Source organism: Ranitomeya variabilis, chromosome 3, assembly GCF_051348905.1.
Source record: "Ranitomeya variabilis isolate aRanVar5 chromosome 3, aRanVar5.hap1, whole genome shotgun sequence".
Classification (NCBI taxonomy): Eukaryota; Metazoa; Chordata; class Amphibia; order Anura; family Dendrobatidae; genus Ranitomeya; species Ranitomeya variabilis.
The window spans coordinates 438,692,888-438,713,706 of NC_135234.1; the positions used below are offsets into that span (position 1 = coordinate 438,692,888).

At 48.6% G+C, this 20,819-nt stretch overlaps 1 protein-coding gene across 6 annotated transcripts in view; it reads right to left on the bottom strand.

Moving 5' to 3' along the window:
- AUTS2 (activator of transcription and developmental regulator AUTS2) overlaps positions 1-20,819 on the bottom strand; it is a 1,864,151-nt gene that overhangs the window by 1,122,453 nt on the left and 720,879 nt on the right. The gene's annotated exons all lie outside the window — the stretch shown is intronic.

The window sequence follows — 20,819 nt, forward strand, 5'->3', positions numbered from 1 at the left end:
GCCGAGGGTCCCCGCCCACCAAATCGGAGGCCGAGAGTCCCCACCCACCAAATCGGAGGCCGAGGGGCCCCGCCAACCAAATCGGAGGCCGAGGGGCTTCGCCAACCAAATGGGAGGCCGAGGAGCCCCGCCCACCAAATCGAAGGCCGAGCGGTCCCGCCCACCAAAGCGGAGGCCGAGGGGCCTGGCCCCGCCCACCAAAGCGGAGGCCGAGGGGCCCCGCCCACCACATCGGAGGCCGAGGGGCCCCGCCCACCAAATCGGAGGCCGAGGGGCCCCGCCAACCAAATCGGAGGCCGAGGGTCCCCGCCCACCAAATCGGAGGCCGAGGGTCCCCGCCCACCAAATCGGAGGCCGAGGGGCCCCACCAACCAAATTGGAGGCCGAGGGGCCCCGCCCACCAAATCGGAGGCCAAGGGTCCCCGCCCACCAAATCGGAGGCCGAGGGGCCCCGCCAACCAAATCGGAGGCCGAGGGGCCCCGCCCACCAAATCGGAGGCCGAGGGTCCCCGCCCACCAAATCGGAGGCCGAGAGTCCCCGCCCACCAAATCGGAGGATAAGGGGCCCCGCCAACCAAATCGGAGGCCGAGGGGCCCCGCCAACCAAATCGGAGGCCGAGGGGCCCCGCCCACCACATCGGAGGCCGAGGGGCCCCGCCCACCAAATCGGAGGCCGAGGGGCCCCACCAACCAAATCGGAGGCCGAGGGTCCCCGCCCACCAAATCGGAGGCCGAGGGTCCCCGCCCACCAAATCGGAGGCCGAGGGGCCCCACCAACCAAATTGGAGGCCAAGGGTCCCCGCCCACCAAAGCGGAGGCCGAGGGTCCCCGACCACCAAATCGGAGGCCGAGGGTCCCTGCCCACCAAATCGGAGGTCGAGGGTCCCCACCCACCAAATCGAAGGCCGAGGGTCCCCGCCCACCAAATCGGAGGCCGAGAGTCCCCACCCACCAAATCGGAGGCCGAGGGGCCCCGCCAACCAAATCGGAGGCCGAGGGGCTTCGCCAACCAAATGGGAGGCCGAGGAGCCCCGCCCACCAAATCGAAGGCCGAGCGGCCCCGCCCACCAAAGCGGAGGCCGAGGGGCCTGGCCCCGCCCACCAAAGCGGAGGCCGAGGGGCCCCGCCCACCGCATCGGAGGCCGAGGGGCCCCGCCCACCAAATCGGAGGCCGAGGGGCCCCGCCAACCAAATCGGAGGCCGAGGGTCCCCGCCCACCAAATCGGAGGCCGAGGGTCCCCGCCCACCAAATCGGAGGCCGAGGGGCCCCACCAACCAAATTGGAGGCCGAGGGGCCCCGCCCACCAAATCGGAGGCCAAGGGTCCCCGCCCACCAAATCGGAGGCCGAGGGGCCCCGCCAACCAAATCGGAGGCCGAGGGGCCCCGCCCACCAAATCGGAGGCCGAGGGTCCCCGCCCACCAAATCGGAGGCCGAGAGTCCCCGCCCACCAAATCGGAGGATAAGGGGCCCCGCCAACCAAATCGGAGGCCGAGGGGCCCCGCCAACCAAATCGGAGGCCGAGGGGCCCCGCCCACCACATCGGAGGCCGAGGGGCCCCGCCCACCAAATCGGAGGCCGAGGGGCCCCACCAACCAAATCGGAGGCCGAGGGTCCCCGCCCACCAAATCGGAGGCCGAGGGTCCCCGCCCACCAAATCGGAGGCCGAGGGGCCCCACCAACCAAATTGGAGGCCAAGGGTCCCCGCCCACCAAAGCGGAGGCCGAGGGTCCCCGACCACCAAATCGGAGGCCGAGGGTCCCTGCCCACCAAATCGGAGGTCGAGGGTCCCCACCCACCAAATCGGAGGCCGAGGGTCCCCGCCCACCAAATCGGAGGCCGAGAGTCCCCACCCACCAAATCGGAGGCCGAGGGGCCCCACCAACCAAATCGGAGGCCGAGGGGCTTCGCCAACCAAATGGGAGGCCGAGGAGCCCCGCCCACCAAATCGAAGGCCGAGCGGCCCCGCCCACCAAAGCGGAGGCCGAGGGGCCTGGCCCCGCCCACCAAAGCGGAGGCCGAGGGGCCCCGCCCACCGCATCGGAGGCCGAGGGTCCCCGCCCACCAAATCGGAGGCCGAGGGGCCCCGCCAACCAAATCGGAGGCCGAGGGTCCCCGCCCACCAAATCGGAGGCCGAGGGTCCCCGCCCACCAAATCGGAGGCCGAGGGGCCCCACCAACCAAATTGGAGGCCGAGGGGCCCCGCCCACCAAATCGGAGGCCAAGGGTCCCCGCCCACCAAATCGGAGGCCGAGGGGCCCCGCCAACCAAATCGGAGGCCGAGGGGCCCCGCCCACCAAATCGGAGGCCGAGGGTCCCCGCCCACCAAATCGGAGGCCGAGAGACCCCGCCCACCAAATCGGAGGATAAGGGGCCCCGCCAACCAAATCGGAGGCCGAGGGGCCCCGCCAACCAAATCGGAGGCCGAGGAGCCCCACCCAACAAATCGAAGGCCGAGCGGCCCCGCCCACCAAAGCGGAGGCCGATGGGCCCGGCCCCGCCCACCAAAGCGGAGGCCGAGGGGCCCCGACCACCACATCAAAGGCCGAGGGGCCCCGCCCACCAAATCGGAGGCCGAGGGGCCCCGCCCACCAAATTGGAGGCCGAGGGTCCCCGCCCACCAAATCGGAGGCCGAGGGTCCCCGCCCACCAAATTGGAGGCCGAGGGTCCCCGCCCACCAAATCGGAGGCCGAGGGTCCCCACCTACCAAATCGGAGGCCGAGGGTCCCCGCCCACCAAATCGGAGGCCGAGGGTCCCCGCCCACCAAATCAGAGGCCGAGGGGCCCCGCCCACCAAATCGGAGGCCGGGGATCCCCGCCCACCAAATCGGAGGCCGAGCGGTCCCGCCCACGAAAGCGGAGGCCGAGGGTCCCCGCACACCAAATCGGAGGCAGAGGGACCCCGCCCACCAAATCGGAGGCCGAGGGGCCCCGCCCACCAAAGCGGAGGCCGAGGGTCCCCGACCACCAAATCGGAGGCCGAGGGTCCCTGCCCACCAAATCGGAGGCCAAGGGTCCCCGCCCACCAAATCGGAGGCCGAGGGTCCCCGCCCACCAAATCGGAGGCCGAGAGTCCCCACCCACCAAATCGGAGGCCGAGGGGCCCCGCCAACCAAATCGGAGGCCGAGGGGCTTCGCCAACCAAATCGGAGGCCGAGGGTCCCCAACCACCAAATCGGAGGCCGAGGGTCCCCGCCCACCAAATCGGAGGCCGAGGGTCCCCGCCCACCAAATCGGAGGCCGGTCCCCGCCCACCAAATCGGAGGCCGAGGGTCCCCACCCACCAAATCGGAGGACGAGGGGCCCCACCAACCAAATCGGAGGCCGAGGAGCCCCGCCCACCAAAAGTAAGTGCGCCCCCGGGTGCAAAAGTAAGTGCGCCCCCGGGTGCAAAAGTAAGTGCGCCCCCGGGTGCAAAAGTAAGTGCGCCCCCGGGTGCAAAAGTAAGTGCGCCCCCGGGTGCAAAAGTAAGTGCGCCTCCGGGTGCAAAAGTAAGTGCGCCCCCGGGTGCAAAAGTAAGCGCGCCCCCGGCCCCGGGTGCAAAAGTAAGCGCGCCCCCCAGTCCCGTGTGTGAAAAGTGCTGCTGTAAAGCTGGTAGCGCTGTTCAAGCACCATGTATTTCCTTCAGGAAATGCCCATCTAATATATAATTGCCTAGAATACTACTTCCTGCAATTTGTGCCAAGAAAGAACACAATATACATAGTTATTGATACATATTATTTATTATTTACATTATTGTTCTTAAGCAAAGAACCGTTGTTGTGGCATTTGCCACAACACGCAAAGTTGTTGTCTGATGTCTTTCATCACTCCCCTCATAAGCATGTTCATGGATCCTGTGCAACTGTACCTTAAATAACAAGAATTGTCAAGAGCTGGTGAGTGCAGCCATTTTTTGTTCTTTCTTACTATTATTTATTAATTGTATTATTCTTACATTTGAATAAATAAAGTATATATGGATTCTAGACTCCCGATTCTTTAGAATCGGGCTGCCATCTAGTTACACATAATGGACTACTGCCAAATGTGGCATACCGCTTGACCGCTATGGGGCCAGTGATTTGGGGGACTCAATGTCAAGGCCTTGCTTTCTGCCCAACTTCTGCTCAATTCTCCCAACATCTGCCAGATGGCCAAAGTCTGGAGTAGTTGCATGTAGCAGACCCAAATGTTGAGCCCCCTTCATACCCAGTGGGTGCCCACTGTTTTTCACAGCAAATATCTGCTATGAATTGTACAATTGGAGCTAGCTCTGATTGCAGCAGATTACTTCTTAGATTTTGATCTAATAAGTGGTAGAATATTCTCACAGAATGGCTAGGTAATCAATAGAGTGATGTAGGGATGTGACAATATTTCATGGAGACGTCATGCAGACATCTGCTAGGTGCTAACTTTTGCGGCCAGGAACAACATTCTTTATTGTACAATAGATCATTTGTGTGCTGCTAGTTGACCAGGCCATTTTCTATCCAGCATGTATACCTGAGGTATACAGCATTTAACATTTGGAGCCTTTATCAATGGTCTCACCATTTGCTTTATGCTTGGCATCTACTCGAGTTGTCATTGGAAGCCCTTATATCTGTTCCAACCTTTGCTTTACTGTATATTTTGTATGTACTGGAAATCTTCTGAATGCCTGCAATTTGGTAAAATGATAAAAATCAGAGGGTCATTTGGCCTTTTTTACTTGACTTGATAAGGCAACTTCTTTAAACCTTCATGAGCTGCTGAGTATATGATAACAATGTTTTGTATTGATCCTGATTTAGCAAGTTCTATTGACCTGTCAAACATCTTCTAAGACTGTACATAAAGCAGGGGCGGACATACCGCCAGTGCAGCCAATGCAACTGTGCCGGGGCCCAGAGTATGCAGCTGCTATGGGGCCACTGAGTCAAGATTACTGGTGGGTGTGATCGGTGCCTGGTGTCATGCAGCACGGGCCCCTTTCACTCCTTCTCCTAATCATGCGACTACCTACTGGAGGCAGGGAGAGAGAGGCGTGGATAGTGCAGGAGTTCAAAAAGGGGCGTGTCATGCAGGGAATGACACCAGCCAATGAATGATTTCCCCACCAGACTGATGCAAGCACTCACTGGCTGCCGTCTCTGTCCTCCTGCATGGTGTGTCCCAATGGTGAGTACTCACCTGTAGTCAGGGGCCCGGGCCGCACATGTCTTCTGTTCCCTCCACTGTTCCATTCCCAGCAGGCTGCAGCAGAAAACAGGTCTGAGGAGGAGGCTCACAGCACGGGACATCTCCCTGAGAGGAGGTCGAGGGAGGAGAGCTCACTGCATGGGAGAGCAGCAGGAGGAAGCAGAAATCCTCTCTGCTCTGTGCCCACCATCCCCCACAGTGGGCCCTGCGGACCTCTCCAGCTGATCTCTGAGCTATGAGGCTGACTTCCCCCACAGCTCATCTGAGCAGAACACCTGAGGTCATAGATTAGTATGTGTGTGTTTGTATATGTACATATGTGTGTATGTATGTACAGTATGTGTGTGAATGTATGTGTGTGTATCTGAGTGTATCTGTGTATACAGTATATGTGTGTATGTACTGTATGTACGGTATATGTATGTATGGTATATGTGTATGTGTCTGTGTATGCATGTATGGTATGTGTGTGTATGTACGATATATGTGTGTGTATGTATGTACAGTATATGTATGTGTATCTGTGTGTATGTATGGTATATGTGTGTATATATCTATGGTATGTGTATGTATGTATGTACAGTATATGTGTGTATAAGTCCAGAACTGCCGAGGCCACGCCTCCTGTTTCAAGGAGGAAGGAAATTGAGGACAGAGGAGACCCATGACCTGCAGAGAGGGGGCGTGGTGAGTCAGGATAGTATAAGGAGGTTTGCGTGGGAAAAGATTGGGGCATCCCACCAGAGGGCAGAGTGAGTGAGGACCTGTGCCATGCCACGAGCAGCAATAGGCTACGCGGCAGCGATAAGGGTCAGGGGCAGTAAGGACCAGGGGAGCGTTGCTGAGCAGCAGGTCAGAGCATGCCGAGTGGGAGTTTGTTTGGAAAGGCTCCCGACTAGTGTTGAGTGATACCGTCCGATACTTGAAAATATCGGTATCGGATAGTATCGGCCGATACCCGAAAAGTATCGGATATCGCCGATACCGATACCCGATACCAATACAAGTCAATGGGACACCAAGTATCGGAAGGTATCCTGATGGTTCGCAGGGTCTGAAGGAGAGGAAACTCTCCTTCAGGCCCTGGGATCCATATTAATGTGTAAAATAAAGAATTAAAATAAAAAATATTGATATACTCACCTCTCCGGAGGCCCCTGGACATCACCACTGGTAACCGGCAGCCTTCTTTGCTTAAAATGAGCGCGTTTAGGGCCTTCCATGACGTCACGGCTTCTGATTGGTCACGTGCCGCTCATGTGACCGCCACGCGACCAATCACAAGCCGTGACGTCATTCTCAGGTCCTAAATTCCTAGAATGAGGAGTTTAGGGCCTGAGAATGACGTCGCGGCTTGTGATTTTGAGTGTAGAGCTCCCCCTTCTGGCCTGAAGTCAGAATGGTGTTGTATGTGCTAATTACCTGTTAAAAGGAATCCTCCATCACTTCCAAGCGTGACATTACTCTCCCCATGAGGAAAGCAATGCCACTGCGATAACCAGGACCCTTGGGCGTCACACTCCCCCCTGTTAAATCCAGTACTCCCGGACAGGGAAAAGAAAACAACAGTTAAAGGTTATTAAAATACATGCTAAATTTTTGTAAATGCATATAAACAGGGTAAACAGATTAAATACATGTAAACTTTGGCTTCCCTTTATAGGAGGTAACTAATTCTTGAACGTTGCAGGAACATATATACAAGGGCAGAAAATAACTTTTGTTTCCCCTTATGGGAGGTTACTTTCTTGAACAATACATAACACAAGGGCAAACATTTTTTCAAATGCACAACATTACATTTATAACACTTTTACTTCTTGTTTTAGGGCAGGTCCTCAGGCCTCCATCCTCCTGGACTGGAGGTCAGCTGGATCTTCTCCTTTGAGGGCACTTGCATGGACTGCACAATTTTGGTTAAGGGCATAGTCCCGTATACTGTCCTGCACACTCTGTTCACATCCAAAGAATCTCATCCTTACCATTGCTGCAGTCCGAATGTCAAGTGTCCTCCAGTTTGGCCATTATTTGCTCAACAGTTCCTTTTCCAATATCCAGCCAATATTTTACTTCTCTCTGTGCTGCACCAATCAATTGGCCAGTTAGGATGTTGACTTTTTGTTGTTCCAACAGGGGGTACACCAGAAATAAGCTGCAGAGTCTTTCCTTAAAGTCACTTAATGTATGGGACTCTTTGGAATATTTTGGTAGCCAGGCCACTCCAGGGATATATGGCATGGACAGCAGCATTATGGGCGTTGTAGCTGTGGGGGGTCCGATCGGCTTATTGGAGCTGCGGGCATTGCAGGACCCGGTGGTTGTATGGGACCTGCAGGTGCGTCCGCTGCGGGGCCTGGGGATACTATGGGGCCAAAGGCTGCGACCGCTGCCAATCCTACTCCCGGGGCAGACATGGCTTTTTCCCCCTTGCTAACCATATAGAGACCGGCGTCTCTCTTCCGGAGGCTGCAGCGGTTCCTCCGGTCTGCAGTCTGCAGCGGTTTCTCTTGTCAGTGGTCAGGCTCTTCTCCCTGCCCTTCATCCAGGGCCTCTGCATGACATCTTCATTTGTGGCTCTGCTGCACGGCGTCTTCACTTGCGGCTCACCTTGCAGCACGGCACCTGCTTCCTCTTTGCGCTCTCTCTTCAGGCTCCACCCACAATAGCACACTCCTCTTCTTCCTGCGCTCCTTACGGCGCTCCTTCTGGTGGCTGTTGGTGGTTATTTTTTAAACAAAGTTCACGCACTGTGTGACACAGTGATGGCGGCAGTTATGGTGGTGACACAGTTATTGGAATCCACCATATAAAAGATGAGTTAATCAAGCGGCACAGTCTCTATAATTAAAGCTGTCTCCAGATGGCGCAACCTGATTTGGGTGCTTATCAATGGTTATATCAGCCTGGTATTTTATCAACTTCGGGTGCTCCTCCACAGAAAAATAGTTATAAACAAGATCCAAGAATGAAGGAAGCGAGGGCACTCACCAGTCTGCAGCGGTTTCTCTTGTCAGTGGTCAGGCTCTTCTCCCTGCCCTTCATCCAGGGCCTCTGCATGACATCTTCATTTGTGGCTCTGCTGCACGGCGTCTTCACTTGCGGCTCACCTTGCAGCACGGCACCTGCTTCCTCTTTGCGCTCTCTCTTCAGGCTCCACCCACAATAGCACACTCCTCTTCTTCCTGCGCTCCTTACGGCGCTCCTTCTGGTGGCTGTTGGTGGTTATTTTTTAAACAAAGTTCACGCACTGTGTGACACAGTGATGGCGGCAGTTATGGTGGTGACACAGTTATTGGAATCCACCATATAAAAGATGAGTTAATCAAGCGGCACAGTCTCTATAATTAAAGCTGTCTCCAGATGGCGCAACCTGATTTGGGTGCTTATCAATGGTTATATCAGCCTGGTATTTTATCAACTTCGGGTGCTCCTCCACAGAAAAATAGTTATAAACAAGATCCAAGAATGAAGGAAGTGAGGGCACTCACCAGTCTTCAAATTTCAAGCTTTATTGGCAATATTTTCCACTAAAATTCATGGCCGGGATTGCCGGAGCCGGAGCTCGTGTGAGCAGGGGAGTGCGGGGACTTTTTTATTTGACGGCCGTTTCGCGCTGTGCTTGCGCTTCTACGGGTCACTCAGTGTGAGAGCAAGACAGCGGAAATATAGTGCCGGCCACGACACCTCCCTCCACCTACTAGCCCTCCCACCAAACTAAAACACATAAAACATAAAATGCACAGTTAAAAACAACTTCACAAAATCACTACTTTGTTATAAATACAGACAATGGCTTATTACATACGATAAACAGTTAAATTTACTCTGAATGATAACCTTATATATTTTTAAACAAACGCCTTCATATTGTATATCTGAAGCGGTGCTTTATCTTCTACAGTCTCAATCATTATTTATTACTTTTTATTACTTTTTATTTTTTATTTATTGTTCTATCTTTTCTTATCAACCTAATCAGAGGAATATTGAAAGATCTACTCTATCATTAAAGCCCAAGGGTCCCATCGCATCACTGCGCATGATCCACTTCGCCTCGGCTCTAAGAAGTAAGTTATCTAGATCACCTCCTTTCATGGGTAAACTGATTTTTTCGATCCCCGCAAAAGTTAAACAGTCAGCACAACCTCCATGTTTTTCTTTTATGTGGGTAATTAAGCGTGGTACTCCCTTCCCTGTAGATATCGAAAGACAATGTTCCCGGAAACGTACAAACATCGATCTTATTGTCTTTCCAATGTAGTAATATCTGCACGGGCAGAAAACCACATATACTACGTGGTCTGTCCTGCATGTTATAAAATCATTTACTACATGCCTCAATGCTCCAATATGCAGTGTTCGTTCAGTTACATGTTGTCTACACATGGGACAGTGTCCACATCTAAAATTACCTTTCGGTACTGCAGTACTCAACCAATTCTGGTTAGGCTTGGTGACCCGATTTTTCACTAATTTGACCCTCAGTCTAACGCTTCTCCTGTTGGCTATCAGAGGGCCTCGGGCTACAACAGTAGCCAAATCCTTATCTTGGCCCAAAATGTGCCAATTTCTTTTGATAGCCAACCTGATCTACTGGTCCATGCTACTATATGGGAAACAAAAAGTGAATCTTTTTTCTTTTTTGGCACTGTGCGACAGCGACCCATGTTCATGACCTATCATCCTTTCTGCGACAACTCTTTCTTTCGCTGACATTATTAATTCTTCTGGATACCCCCTTTCTCTAAATCTTTGTGACATTTCTTCAGACTGACGCGTAAATCCCTCCTCAGTATTGTTAACCCTGCTCACTCTCATGAATTGACTGCGGGGCAACGCCCGCTTTGTGTGAACAGGGTGAAAACTCTTATGATGCAACATTGTATTTGCTGCTACAGGTTTTCGGTACATTGACATACAGATTTTATCACCTTTAACTTCTACCAAGACATCCAGGAATTCAAGACGCCGTCCTCCAAACACCGACGTGAAAGCCATATTCATTTTATTCTCCTCATTCAAATAGGCCACAAAATCATTAAAGACTTCCTCAGTGCTGTCCCAGATCAATACTACATCATCTATGTATCTTTGATAAAATTTAATATGACGCAAATATACATTAATGTCTGCATAGATATACTTTTCCTCAAAAGTTATTGGAATGTTTTGATGGCACCGTTTTAGAAACCTACCAAAGTCTCTGGTACACAGTTCAATAAAGTCTCCCTAGTTTCTCAATAAAGCACAGTCTCTTAGACGCACATGACCTGTTTGCTGGGTCGGTCCATCCTGTTTGTGACACCAAAATGAGTCGCCCTTCAGGGCAGTGGGGTACTCGGTACCTGGTCTGGTCCTTAAAGGGATGTGTGACGGCAGTAGAGACCCGGTCCGTGGCCCTGGGCGCCCATGTTAAAGGGAAGGTCTTTAAAGGGGTTTTTGAAATTAGGAAAGTTTGTGACGCCACCTGTGATATTCGGTCAGTGTGGACCGACGCTGCTTAAAGGGGTCCTCTTGGGTGATGTTATGGCAGCCTGATGGTATAACTTCCCACAGGTGAAGTAGGTCCCCAGGGCTCCCAATGAATAGATGTAGGATGGTGAGTGGTGCAGTAAAGAACGAAGGACACAGTTGTGCAGTCTTTTTACCTGATTTACTGATGGTAGCAGGTAGCCACAGTCCAGGGCACCAGATCACAGGTACAGGCAGGGTCCGGCAGGTTTGGAAGCAAGTTCAGAGTCCAGCTTTATCAGGTGGAGTTAAAAGCCTTCTTTTTAGCGCTGTGTTGTTATAGTCCCTTACTGCCTATGGCTTTGTAGCAAGGTCCTCTCAGTTATCTCTGTCCATTTTGAACTTGGACACAAACCTGTATGACAGGTGACTCGAACCTTTTTACAGGGTCCCTATCATGACCCGGGCTCTATGTGTCACTGTGTCTTCTGAGTGTTAGGGTGAACAGGTGATGTATAATCCAGCTGTCCTGCCGATTTCTGCTATGTGTCTTAGAGTCAGACAAAAGCCTTAGTCTTCCGGCTACCGGTGTCTGCGCTTTGCCAGGGAGACAGTCTGTTCGCTGCTCTCCTCCCCCTGGTGTCCTCGCCTGTGTTTTGCTCTATGGCACGTTAGCTAAAGACTGTTCTTCCTTCTGTATCTCGCTATCTAGGAGCTACAGTTCCTCAGGCTGTATGGCCCCTCACACATTCTTCTGCTTCAGACTGCTCCAGTCTGTTGTCTGGCACCAACTGTCTAAATCTTCCCAACTGCCTAGCAACTGCCTAGCAACTAACTCCTCCTCCCGACCAAAGAGAGAGCAGCTCCCCTGATTTTGGGTGTAGAGCTCCCCCTTCTGGCCTGAAGTCAGAATGGCGTTGTATGTGCTAATTACCTGTTAAAAGGAATCCTCCATCACTTCCAAGCGTGATATCACTCTCCCCATTAGGAAAGCAATGCCACTGTGACAGCCAGGACCCTGGGGCGTCACACTAGCTAGAAAAGGATAAGTTGAATCTGATAAAAAGACTGTTGAGTTAAATCACCATTATGTTTAACCTGTTTTTCCCCTCCCTGTTATCTCCCTATTGTCTCCCTGGGAGGAGTTCACTACTGCTGATTAATTAAACAATAGTTAATTCTTGCTCTGCGCCTCTGTGTTACTGCATCCTTTTACCTGCTTTACACATGTACGGAATATGTATGTGTATCTTTATGTGCATGAACCATATATGTATGTGTATGTATGGTATATGTATGTATGTACAGTATGTATGGTATGTGTGTGTGTATGTACGGTATATGTGTGTATCTGTGTGTGTATGTACAGTGTATGTATGTATGTATGTATGTGTATGTGTGTGTATGTACAGTATTTGTGTGTATCTGTGTGTGTATGTTCGGGGTTAGGGTTGGCGAATAATAAATAAGGTGCAATCGCAACCTGGGGTCCACTGTGCAGTAAACTGTTGCTAGTATGAACAGTGACAGATAAAAATCTTGCGAACGTTCCTCCTTAAACACACACGCAGAAAACCAAACCAAGATACTACTCAGAGATGCACAGGGAGAGGAGTACCAGCTCAGCTAACTACCGAGGGGTACAGGTACAATAGGAAGTGTGCAATATCCCGTTAGAACCACTGCAAAAGAACACGTGGGTTGTACTTGCTCTGTGGTGCAATACCCGGTTAACCCCACAGGGAAGTATAGCATACACATGGGACAGAACAGATAGCAAAAACTCACGGTCAGCGAGTACAAGCAGCAAACCTCCTCTCCGGAGGAGCCAGAACTCTAATGGCACAGGGCCGGCTGAACACATGCTGACACAGAACACTGACGTCCCACTGGTAGCTGATACGGTCCTAAATACACCAAATGCACAGACAGAGCGGTAGTAAATCCACCCACACATACACCAAACAAAAGTGACGCCAGCATGCCCACATGCTTCGCTGAAAGCCCTTTATGCACCAGACTCCACCCCAAACACTCACACCCAGTCGGATGGGATGTCGCCTGTGGGCCAATCTGTGTGTATGGGTATGTGTACGTATGTATGGTATTTGTATGTGGAGTGCCCACTAGGACCGTGGGGTACTCAGTACCAGGTCGGTTCTGTTCTTAAAGGGGTGGTCATTGTGGTAGTGACCTGGTCTGTGGCCATGGGCGACCAGTAAAAGGGGTTTAATGAAGAAATCAAGTCTTTAGAGTAGTGTTTGTAAGTAGTGTTGAGCGATACCGTCCGATACTTGAAAGTATCGGTATCAGAAAGTATCGGCCGATACTGGCAAAGTATCGGATCCAATCCGATACCGATACCCGATACCAATACAAGTCAATGGGACTCAAGTATCGGATGGTATCCCTGATGGTTCCCAGGGTCTGAAGGAGAGGAAACTCTCCTTCAGGCCCTGGGATCCATATTAATGTGTAAAAGAAAGAATTAAAATAAAAAATATTGCTATACTCACCTCTCCGACGCAGCCTGCACCTCACCGAGGGAACCGGGAGCGTTCTTTGCTTAAAATTCGCGCGTTTACTTCCTTACGTGAAGTCCCGGCTTGTGATTGGTCGCGTGCCGCCCATGTGGCCGCGACGCGACCAATCACAGCAAGCCGTGACGTAATTTCAGGTCCTTCAGGATTTTAAAATTACGTTCTGGCTTGTGATTGGTCGTGTCGCGGCCACATGGGCGACGCGACCAATCACAAGCCGTAAAGTCACGGGAGGCTGGACACGCGCGCATTTTAAAATGCGCGCGTGTCCAGCCTCCCGTGACGTCACGGCTTGTGATTGGTCGCGTCGCCCATGTGGCCGCGACACGACCAATCACAAGCCAGAACGTAATTTTAAAATCCTGAAGGACCTGAAATTACGTCACGGCTTGCTGTGATTGGTCGCGTCGCGGCCACATGGGCGGCACGCAACCAATCACAAGCCGGGACTTCACGTAAGGAAGTAAACGCACGAATTTTAAGCAAAGAACGCTGCCGGTTCCCTCGGTGAGGTCCATGCTGCGTCAGAGAGGTGAGTATAGCAATATTTTTTATTTTAATTCTCTCTTTTACACATTATATTACATTAGTGTTGTTTCGATACCGATACCCGATACCACAAAAGTATCGGATCTCGGTATCGGAATTCCGATACCCGCAAGTATCGGCCGATACCCGATACTTGCGGTATCGGAATGCTCAACACTATTTGTGAGGCCACCTGTGATATTCGGCCAGGGATGGCCGACGCTGCTTAAAGGGGTCCTCGGGGATAATGGTATTGCAGCAGAGGTGGAATAGTTCCTCACAGGTAGAACTCGGTCCCCAGGGCTACCGATGTAGTTGGTAAGGATGAGAGATGGTGAGGTACAGCAAAGAACTAGAGGACACATGGTTGCAGTCTCTTTACCTTTTACTTGTAGTATGCAGGCACAGTCCAGGATACCGGCAACAGGTGATGGTGAGGTCCGGCCAGCCTGGAAGCGAATAGGAATCCTCCTAATGAGGTGGGGTTGGAAATCTACCTTACTGTGCTGTGTTTTAAGTTCCTTGCTGTCTGAGACTTCACACAAGGCTCTCTCTTTCTCTCTGTCCCTTTTAGGTGGACACTACCCACATGGCAGGCAACTCGAGCCCTTTTACAGGTGTCCCTTCTCGTGGTGACTCCGGGCTCTATCTGCTGCTGTGCCTTCGGGTGTAATGGTGGCCAGGAGACTTGGAATCTCCTGCCTGCCAGTTTCTGCTGTGGGGCATACAGTTACCCCAACAACCTCAGATTTCCGGCCTCCGGTTTCTGCACTGATTCTGGAGTGAGCCCACTCGCAGCTCCACTCCCAGTATCTTTCCTCTCCTTTGCCTCTTTTCCCTTGACAGTCTCCTATAGACTGCTTTGTCAGGAGCTGCAGAACCTCATGTCTGCATGGCTCCAGCTCTCTTCTTGACTTACTCGCTAACTCCTCCTCCAGCCAGAATATATAGGGAAGCCACCCACAAACTGGATCAGTACTCCCCCTTCAGGCCTGGAGTCAGAACAGTGTTGTATTTACCTGTTAAAGGGATCCTTGTCGCTTGATCACCCTGCACATGAGGAAGGCAATACCACTGTAACAACTGGCTTCCTGGGGTGTTACATATGAGTGTATGTACGGTATATGTGTGTATGTATGTATGGTATATGTATGTACGATGCATGTGTGATCCATCAGATCATGGATAACTTGCTGATTACTGGGGATTTGACCACTGGGCCCCCCTGCTCTATTCATTATCTATAGAGCTGCTGAGCGCTGCACTCGGCTATTTCCATCAGTTCCATAGACAATGAATAGAGCAGATACCAGCTGATACAGACACCAAATATATAATGTATTATAATATACACATGGTCGGGGTCTGCCGGTTCCAGCAGTAATCATGTAACCACAAGGAGGCGCTTTACACACTTGCTGTCATGTGCCAACTAGAGAGTCAGCCACATCTGCAGTGTTCAATTCACCAACATAGCTATATATATAAAGTACAGACCAAAAGTTTGGACACACCTTCTCATGTAAAGATTTTTCTGTATTTTTATGACTATGGAAATTGTACTTTCACACTGAAGGCATCAAAACTATGAATTAACACATGTGGAATTATATGCTTAACAAAAAATGTGTGAGACAACTGAAATTATGACTTAGATTCTAGGTTCTACAAAGTAGCCACTTTTTGCTTTGATGACTGCTTTGCACACTCTTGGCATTCTCTTTATGAGCCTCAAGAGGTAGTCACAGGGAATGGTCTTCCAACAATCTTGAAGGAGTTCCCAGAGATGCTTAGCACTTGTTGGCCCTTTTGCCTTCACTCTGTGGTCTAGCTCACCCCAAACCATCTCGATTGGGTTTAGGTCTGGTGACTGTGGAGGCTAGGTCATCTGGCTTAGCACCCCATCACTCTCCTTCTTGGTCAAATAGCCCTTACACAGCCTGGAGGTGTGTTTGGGGTCATTATCCTGTTGAAAAATAAATGATGGTCCAACTAAACGCAAACCGGATGGAATAGCATGCCGCTGCAAGATGCTGTAGTAGCCATGCTGGTTCAGTATGCCTTCAATTTTGAATAAATCCCCAACAGTGTCACCAGCAAAGCACCCCCACACCATCACACGTCCTCCTCCATGGTTCGTGGTGGGAACCAGGCATGTAGAGTCCATCCGTTCACCTTTTCTGCGTCGCACAAAGACACAGTGGTTGGAACTAAAGATCTCAAATTTGGACTCATCAGATCAAAGCACAGATTTCCACTGGTCTAATGTCCATTTCTTGTCTTCTTTAGCCCAAACAAGTCTCTTCTGCTTGTTGCCTGTCCTTAGCAGTGGTTTCCTAGCAGCTATTTTACCATGAAGGCCTGCTGCACAAAGTCTCCTCTTAACAGTTATTGTAGAGATGTGTCTGCTGCTAGAACTCTGTGTGGCATTGACCTGGTCTCTAATCTGAGCTGCTGTTAACCTGCGATTTCTGAGGCTGGTGACTCAGGTAAACTTATCCTCAGAAGCAGAGGTGACTCTTGGTCTTCCTTACCTGGGGAGGTCCTCATGTGAGGCAGTTTCTTTGTAGCGCTTGATGGTTTTTGCCACTGCACTTGGGGACACTTTCAAAGTTTTCCCAATTTTTCGGACTGACTGATCTTCATTTCTTAAAGTAATGATGGCCACTCGTTTTTCTTTACTTAGCTGCTTTTTTCTTGCCATAATACAAAATCTAACCATCTATTCAGTAGGACTATCAGCTGTGTACCCACCAGACTTCTGCACAACACAACTAATGGTCCGAACACCATTTACAAGGCAAGAAATGCCACTTATTAAACCTGACAGGGCACACCTGTCAAGTGAAAACCATTCCCGGTGACTACCTCTTGAAGCTCATCAAGAGAATGCCAAGAGTGTGCAAAGCAGTCATCAAAGCAAAAGGTTGCTATTTTGAAGAACCTAGAATATAAGACATAATTTCAGTTGTTTCACACTTTTTTGTTAAGTATATAATTCCACATGTGTTAATTCATAGCATAGTTTTGATGCCTTCATTGTGAATGTACAATTTTCATGGTCATGAAAATACAGAAAAATCTATAAATGAGAAGGTGTGTCCAAACTTTTGGTCTGTACTGTGTGTGTATATATATATATATATATATATATATATATATATATATTTATTATACACACATATAGTATATATCTCTCCATCTCAGTGAAAGAATATAAATAAATATATTTTTTTGAGGTGCGGGAGCCCAAATAGAACTTTTGCTATGGGGCCCTGTGATTGCTATGTACGCCTCTGCATTCAGGGCAGTAATAATGAGGGTGATCCATCTTGCTTCTCGGAGCCCGAGGCTCCAGGGGTCCCATTGCCAGATTGCTGTCATTATAAGCAGCATATCGGGCAGAGAGGGGGACCCAGACACATGTCTTGCACAGGGGCCTCAAGCTGTCAGTGTCCACCCCTGACATAAAGTACATCTTCTTCAACACCTTCTTGTTACATGTCAGACCACAAGGCCTCACATTTTTTTGCAGTCTCCTATTTAGTGTCTGTGCCCGGTAGCACACAAGCGCTATACAGTAGTCTGATGAACTGCTGACAGCTGTGAATTATACGATCTCAGTTACGTTGTTGTAGGTGTGTCTGTCAATATAGTGCTGACAGATTACAAATGGCAGCCAGCAGTATTTGGAATGCAGCCTTTAATGTGCCAAGAGAAAAGGACATGATGCAGCTTAAGCTCAAGAAAGTAAAAAATGTGGAAAAAGTACAAATATAATTCATGTGGATATATCATACATTGTAACATAGAGCTATGTTAATGAAGAACCCGTGTTCAAAAAATTGCAATCTAAGAAGCTGTAAACATTTCTGGCTTCAAGGCCTTTCTTAAGACTATGGTATTACCAAAAGAAACAGGAATAATACATGTGGGCATTTTAGACTGACATAGTTTACTTCTTGGTGACAGGATATAATGAGTTCATGGGAACACACAGTAGATCGGAATCAAAGATCAGAGATGACATTTTTCAGAAGCGATGTGAAAAGCAGATATATTATAAGACATGACTGGCTGCTATTATTGCAGCTAAAGGTGATGCATCAAGCCATTAAGGAGCGCATATTTATTCACATCAGTAATGTGTTGAATAACCTCGTTGCTATAATAAATGGAGCAATTATTGAAGGCAATTTACTCGGATTTCCTCAGTTTATTATTTTGTCATATTATTAAGAATGGAAAATATTTAATACTAGTAATAATCTGGAAGGATCAAAAACTTTTTACCAAACAGTGAAAGGAATTGTTTATGAGTTTGTTGAAGAAGAGTTCAGTGTTTTTGCCAGATTTTAAATCTGAAGAGGTCAGAGAACTCCCACATTGCTCGGGATGTTGATCCCTTTGGCTGACTGCTCTGCATATAGTCTGATCCAGCAAGAAATGGGATTTATGGTGATAAGATAAGAACTACAATATCACCGGCTTGTTGGGAACATCAACATCAGGTTTTAATAAAATACATTCCAAGATATGTCTGTCAATGCATGGATAAATGACAATTTATGAGAATTAGATTCCCATATCTTTTAAGTTAAGAAGTTATTAAAATGTTTTTATAAAAAGATTTGAGAATTCCATACTTCATAGGAAGTTCATTGGTATGAGGACAAATAAAGCCCGCGTATTGCCCTGGCATATAATTGTTAGCATTCTTTGTACTGAATATTTTGTAACAGAAAGCTGAATGAATACATAAATGTAAGCTAATACAGAAGACAATGTACATTTAATTTAAGCTTTAATATTCTAGTATTCTGTGTTCTCATCCATAGTTAGGCTTGGACCTAGATACTAACCAGGCACGTTCTAATTTTTACCCTTTATCCTCCATATATTTCTAAACATTACTTCATGGGCCCCTAGGTTGTATCTATGGAGTATGGATAGAGGTAAATGCAATGATTTAGGCATCCCGACAGACATGTTAGAGGATGTAAGACTATTGGAAGGTCTGGCCGAATCAGAATCAAATCTTACCGGCCACCAATACAGAATGATCTTTCTGCTATAGACATTTTTCTCAACCTAGTGACAAAGGACCTATGGTCCCTTGAAATGATCACTTGCTCTAAATATAGCTGCAGAAAAAAATAAATAATGGCAATTAGGGGTTTGGAGCAGGGATCACAGCATTGTTATAAAACCCTCTGATCAGGGGGGTAATGTGGTGAGCCTTGATATCGACCTCTATCGTAAGATCTGTTTTGATCTATTAACCCCTTAACACCCAGGGCCATTTTCCATTTTTGCGTTTTTCTCTTTTGCTCCCCTTCTTCCCATAGCCATAACTTTTTAAATTTTTGGTCAATAAGGCCATGTGAGGGATTGTTTTTTTGTGGGACGAGTTGTACTTTTGAAGGACACCACTGGTTTAAACATATCGTGTACTAGAAAACGGGGACAAAATTCCAATATACATTTATATATTTTATTTTTACCATGTTCACTAAATGCTAACAATGACCTGCCGTTATGATTCTCCAGGTCATTACAAGTTCACAGACACCAAATATGTATAGGATCTTATTTATTTAAGTGGTGAGTAAAAAAAATCCAACATCATTTTTTAAAGAAAAAAAAAGGCATCATTTACCGAGACCTGTAGCTTCCCATTTTTCGTGATCTGGGGCTGGGTGAGGGCATATTTTTTGTGTGCCAAGCTGACGTTTTTATTGATACAATTTTGGTGTAGATACAATGTTTTGATCTCCCATTATTGCATTTTATTGCAATATAGCGGCAACCAAAAAAGTAATTCTGCTGTTCTTAATTTTTTTCCTCATTACACCATTTATTGATTGGGTTAATTCTTTTTTTATATTGATAGTTTGGACGATTCTGAACACTGTGATACCAAATATGTTTATATTTGATTTTCTTTTTATTGTTTTATTTTGAATGGGACGAAATGGGGGTGTTTCAACTTTTATATTTTTTTATTTTTTTTTAATATTTTGAAAACACTTTATTTTAATTTTTGAATGCTTCAATAGTCTCCATGGGAGACTAGAAGCTGCAGTACTTTGATCTCCTCTGCTACACACAGGCGATGATCAGATCGCATGTTTGTAGCAGAAATGGTCACTGCTATGAGAGCCGACTATGGGGCAGTGGCAGTGATAACCATAGAGGTCTGCTGCAGACCTCTGGTTGTCATGCTGACCCATCAGTGACCTGCTATCATGTGATGGGGTCACTGATGCATGGAGCCAGTGACACACTTCCTGCAAGCACGAGTTAAGTACTGCTGTCAGAGATTGACAGCGGCATTTAACTAGTTAACAGCCATGGGTGGATCGCGATTCCACCTGCGGCTGTTGCAGGCACATGTCAGTTGTATAGATCAGTTGTCATGTGCCTGGAAAGGTGCAGGCTCAGCGCCGGAACCTGCACCAAAACAGGGAGATGTTTTATTATTATGTCGGAAAGGGATTAAAAGCTAGAGTGCACTATTCAGTACTGCAACAAAACCCAACAGCCAATTTTTTGGAACAATTAAAGGTTATTCTTGATGATGGCCTTCATGAAAAAACCACAGATACGACTGTGTATGATTTTATCTTACCCCAAAATCCAATGATGGTGGCTTTCCATAGTCTCCCAAAGGTTCTCAAAGGGATGGAGCCATTCAAGATTGCATTTGCCTTCTCCAGATGACCTTGCAAGTGAAAAACGCATCAGGAGGCAAGAAGAGCAAGCATAGGGTATGTCAACACAGGGACCGCTGTGGATTGCCCTTGTAACGAAGGGGAGCCTTTGGGCAATAGGGATTGTATAGTATCTATAGGGTCTATTAGAATTTACTTAAGACCCTGCCTTTACATACAGCCAGATGGGAATGTACAATATGGTCTGGACACAACAGACGGATGAGATTGTTCCTTTATTATTTACTCACTTTCTGTTCACTTATACTGAGATATCACACTCATCAGTCAAGTATACAGTATATGTCATATATAGCAAGATGTATTTGATTATGTGACCACCGCTATTTGAGTATATTTGTCAGAGCTGTAGTGATCTTTTGTGTTGGGCCTATACCCACCACTGTGAGGTTGGCTT